Here is a 5327-nt window from a genome sequence, read left to right on the forward strand (position 1 = left end):
TACATAGGCTACATGACTAGTCAGTTATAACTAATTTGCGATCATTAACTACTTAATACAAGCTAAGTACACTTAGGTCCTCAATTTTAGGTCCTCAAGTCCTTAACTGTCACACTTATGGTAATTACACTTAAGTCCCTAACTGCCATTACTAACTTTGTGAACACCATTTCTAACTAACTTAATTAACTTGTTTCTACACAAATAAACGACTTTAGACTAGCTTAGGAAAATAATGAACCCTTCAATTTGTTAAAAAGAACAATTAAGACGGGTTACAATTGCATTAAATTAAAATAGTCAAAATTATGACGAATTACATTGGAACCTTAGTAAGTAAAAAGTTTCATTAGATTCAAGCTGATGTTGAAACATAAATGAGTTGACAGGAAAGTCAATTAAATTAGAAGAGTTGATATTATGTCATTACAAGAGACCAATTGAACAAAAGAAAAGTTCAGAGGTGAGAAATATATAAATTATTAAACTTTATAGACTTTGATATCATAATACTGATACTAATATATAGAAATGGGAATTTGGAAGGCCGAACAAGGGCAAAAATGTATTTTTAATGTTTGTTTGGGCAAATTTGGAACTCAACTTACTCTGTATATACATTCTTCTCCCTTATTCTAGAAAAAAAAAATACCGATCAAATTTTCTCTCAAATTCTCCTTCTCTACTTCTACCCTCATACTGCTCCTCAATTGCTCCTCAATTCAGATTATCGTGCTTTGGTTCGAGTTTTCCCCCAGTGTTGCTATATTTCCGACGTATAGTAATAAAAAAATACTCTTTTTTTTTTTTGGGTATTTTATTCCACTGCTTTTGATTTGTAGTTTATTGTAGAATTTTGTATGGCTATTATGCTGATTTTCAGGAATTTGGGGTTCATAGCAATCTTAGAAGCATCAAAGATTGTACTTTTGTGTTTTTTGAGGTTGATTCTTGATTCAGATCATTTTTTTTGTGAACTCAGCAAGAGTAATTGAAGATTGTATTTTAGTTTATCTTGAGGTTGAATTTTATCAGATCAGAGAGTACTTTGGTAATTGGAAGTTGGTTTTTGTTTGTGTGGAGGAACCTACTAACAGTCATCAAATATTAACCTTTTTTGGTGCATTTTCAAGTTGAATATTGATTAGATCAAAGAGTACTTTTGTGGTCTTGAGGGAATTGAGTCATGTTCTATGGTTCAGTGCTGTGGGATCCATGGCTAATTGTTGCCCAAATTTGATACATTTCAATTATCTAACCCTCTTTGATCAGGACACTCCTGTCATCGAGAGCATCTGAACATGTGAAGTAACCATATATCCTTGAGATAATTTCAAGACATAGATGAAGTGGTTAGAAATGGGACTTTAAGGTGTACGAAAAGGGACGAACAAGGGTATTTTGGTAATTATGAGTTCATTTAGGGATAAATTGGTAATTAGTCATCATTCTTCTCCAGGAAAACACGTGGTCTGCATTTTGTGTAACACGTGCACTGCAGTTTTTACCGAGTCCTCCTCTGTCGGAGAAGTTTACAGTACTGTTTAGAAATTTTCTATTGCCTTCAACTTTTACCAGAGCTTCGAATGACTGGGTTATCTGAGATGTCTCGACGTTTAGAGATGGGTGCATTTTCGTGCTGTTTTAGGGATGTAGCTATGTCAATTCATTACTACCGACTCCCGGAGAAGTTAATTACCAGATTTTTTTTGTAGCTATTCTTAAAATTCCTGTGGCATTTGTTATTCTTTTAACCAATTTCGTACATGCATTGATTGAAGAAAAGGGGCTATAGAGAAAGTAAGTCTTCCATCTTGAACAACTACTTTGTTCTTTCTCTTACCTATCTTGTGCATTTGCTTCACTTGCTCCATCTTTGGGCCTTGGATTTTGGTAATAGAATTTCTACATGTTGGTTCCCTTTTTTTCTGAGCATTTTTCTTTAAAAATTTAGGGTAGAAGTTTGATGCAGCAAAGATGTTTGACAATATGCCTCAGGTACTGGATATATTTTTTGATCTATCCTCCGGCGATCCAAAGGTACTTCTATTATACTTACTTCTATTGGACTGAATTACTGAATAATCATATATTTGTTAAATGAACATTTGTTTTAAATGGATTTAATTAGCTTATATAACTATTGTCGTATCACTACTGTTTATCTAAATAAACAGAGAAAGTCATATTCAATCCAAACTGGCGCGGACTTCTTTCGTGGCTGCCATTTTGCTGCTTGCATATGTATTCATGATTGAATTAACTCAACAACAATTACATGTTTTTATCATGTTTAAGAACCTCTTAAAGAGTTGCATAGCTATGATGCCTTTTCTGTTGTGCTTTTTCTATTACAACAATTAATTTAATCGTGAAATCTTTTTGATTGTGCATGTAATTAGGTGGGAGAAATTTGCCAACATTTTAAGAATTGACATTTAAGGAATGCTTCAAAATCAGTCAAGGCAAATTTTGTTGATGGTAAGGTAATGCAGACTATGGTTCCATCTTTTTAAGTAGTTTTTTCATAAGAATTTTGTTGTTGCCTAGCTGACTTAGTGCTACCACTATTACGGATGTGGTAACTTAACAAATAGGTGGAATTTGTTTTCCCATCCTGAAATCACCAGACCTTTCTCTTTAATCAAAATAGTTGTTCTCTATGTTCCATATTTATGCTTTCACATTCATATATTTCTATTATTTCTGTAAGTGTTAAGATAAATGACTTTAGTCTACCTTCTTCTCTAATGAACTCACTGAGCTTCATTCACCACTTAACACTTCAACAAGTCAATTGAAAAGACAATATAGCAGTTCTAGGTGAGCGTGACTTTTCTATATTCTTATTTCCTTTCCTCTTTTTTCTTATTATATCTTGATTGTTTAATTAAACTTGAGAATTCAATAAAGGGTTGAAGAATTCTCAATTTGTTACTAAAATGAAACTAAAAATGATGGGAAGGAAGGACAAAGAGAGTATGGAGGGAGTAACTTCCCTTTTTAGATTAGATCTATGGTTATCCTTAATTAGATGAGTAGCATTGATAATCCGCACTCTTCTTGCAGGTGAAAATCAGTTACAGCTGCATGATCTATTCTTGGAATTAGGTCAGTAATAGTTGCACAATGAGGACAACAAATATGCCCCAATAATGTAGCATTGCCCAACCATGATGACTAATTACGTAAAATCAGAACTATCTTCATGGTTTAGTTTTTTCTACTTCTTTTAAGCTTTGCTTCTATTTCTCCCTCAAATGAAAATTAACTTCATAATCTATGATATGTGTGTGTGCATATGTTTTTGCTTTAGGAAGAAATATTAAATTAGCAGGCCGCACAGGAAGCAACATCTTTTGGTGTATTAACTCAGTCATGTCACAATGTTAGTCATAATCCAAGGCCTTTGCACATTGGCTTTCTTATTCTGCTTAATTATTTAGGACGGAACATGCAATATTTTTATGGATTTGATCTAGCGTAGAAGATCATTTCCTTTGAACAATTTTTTATTTGATTTAAATGGGAAGAAATTGTCTTTGCTAGCTTCTTTCTTATTTTGGTGGTGGAACATAAAATGTAGCAAGACTTTGCACAGTAGCTTACTTTGAGCTATATGGAACTGTCAAGGTTTACTGAGAATATTATATTCTTCAATTAATTTGTTGCAACAGTAAGGGAGTGAAATAGTGAATGCAAGACGCTTAAACAGAGTAATCAGAGCTTCGTGGCTAAAGTCCCACAAGAGAACCTGGTTAAAAGAATTCCACAATTGAAACAAGATATATTACTACTTAAAGTTGATACTGCCAAAAGATCTTCTAGAACTATGACAGTCCAGACAAGTTTCTCCCATTTTTCCAGTGTTGGTTCTTGAAATATTTTATAAGAAAGAAATAATTGATGTAGATGTCCCATATAATGTCTTAGATGATTGATTACGTCACGGGTCTTACAATTTCGTTTACTGGGTACATTTTACGTTTGGAGTAAGACTTAGAAAACCTTATGTCGCATGTGTTTTGTGGATATGAAAGAAACCAAAGATGTTTTAATGGGAGTTCTATGGCTCTATGTTCCTGTCTCTCACACTTATATATGGGAGAAGTTCATTCATTCTATGAAAGGATATGATGAAGGATCGGTTCCTTCTTTATAAGATTATTTTGAATTCCTTTGTCTTTCCTAAATTTTGAAATGTATTTCATCACTTAGAATTCCTTCCCCTCCCCCTTCTAAATTTGCCACTTCTTTACTGCAGGTGAAGATTCGAATATATTTTTGTACAAATCAGCATTCTTATAAGGACTACTGTGCAACTCTTAATTTATTGAACCAACCAAAAAGAGTTGGTGAAATCCAACAGATGAAAATGATAGTTTGTAGTAACAGAATGATCCTAAGAGCTTCTTTGAATAAACTTTCATGGTTTCTGTTCTTTTATTGGTGGACGTTATTTGACTTATGTTAAGATTTGGTTTCGTTTCTATTTTTATGATTTGAGTTGATATTTAATTTGAAGTTGCTTTGGGTTGTATATTCCCTTACACAAAAACGGAGCTTATAGATGTTTTAGCAGGCTGAGTCTCGATGGTTGCGTGTGCACATAACTTTTTATGTAAATCTTTTTTTACATAAACGTCCTTACTATACGCACGGGCATAAATATCTAATCACTCTAGAACTAAGACATAAAGGAAAAAAGTTACTATCAAAGTAAAGAGAAATTGAAATAAAATTACGTCATTAAGACTAGTGTTTAAGAACAAGACTATATAAAACACTAATACCTCTTTGCAAATAGGAATTGTTGGTGCAAAGATTGGTTTAAAATAACCAATGAAGGTGATAGTCTTTTTTCTTTTTTTCCGAACATATCGAATCCACGATTTTTTTTACAATGTGTAAGGTACACCTATTATGTGGCAGATAAAAGTTGGATGAGGCTCCTCTCATTCTTGGCCAGGTTAGGCGATCTATTGAGTTCCACTAAATTTAAAATATTAAGTTGAGGAAACAACCAAAATAAAAAGAAATAAAAATTGGAAAAGGAGAGAAAGAAGGCAGAGTTGGGACTTTTGCCCAATTTTCTGGAAGTGGGACCCATAAAATCTACTTGGTAAAGAATGAAGCCACATACAACTTTTGTCCGCCACATAATAGGTGTACCCACGCATTATAAAAAAATTCCCGGAGTGGTAAAGCAATGAGGTAACGAGCCACGCCTCATCATATTGTGCCAAAAATTTGACCCATCGATCATTTGTACTTTTAACTTTTAAGCAATTCATACGTATAGTTATCATATGTGAAATTAATTGGAT

At 33.2% G+C, this 5327-nt stretch overlaps 1 long non-coding RNA gene across 3 annotated transcripts; it reads left to right on the top strand.

The window, feature by feature from the left end:
• The first annotated feature begins 606 nt into the window (after positions 1–606).
• On the top strand, positions 607–4540 carry LOC132617446 (uncharacterized). 3 transcript variants are annotated; one of them, XR_009573734.1, is made up of 5 exons: positions 607–1800; positions 1955–2040; positions 2403–2486; positions 3070–3388; positions 4265–4540. It is a non-coding gene; the product is annotated as an uncharacterized LOC132617446 (long non-coding RNA). The 3 variants fall into 3 exon arrangements; XR_009573732.1 differs by having other exon boundaries at positions 613–1800; positions 3070–4540; XR_009573733.1 differs by having other exon boundaries at positions 613–1800; positions 2403–2481; positions 3070–4540.
• The last annotated feature ends 787 nt before the right edge of the window (positions 4541–5327 follow it).

This window comes from Lycium barbarum, chromosome 11, assembly GCF_019175385.1.
Source record: "Lycium barbarum isolate Lr01 chromosome 11, ASM1917538v2, whole genome shotgun sequence".
Lineage (NCBI taxonomy): Eukaryota > Viridiplantae > Streptophyta > Magnoliopsida > Solanales > Solanaceae > Lycium > Lycium barbarum.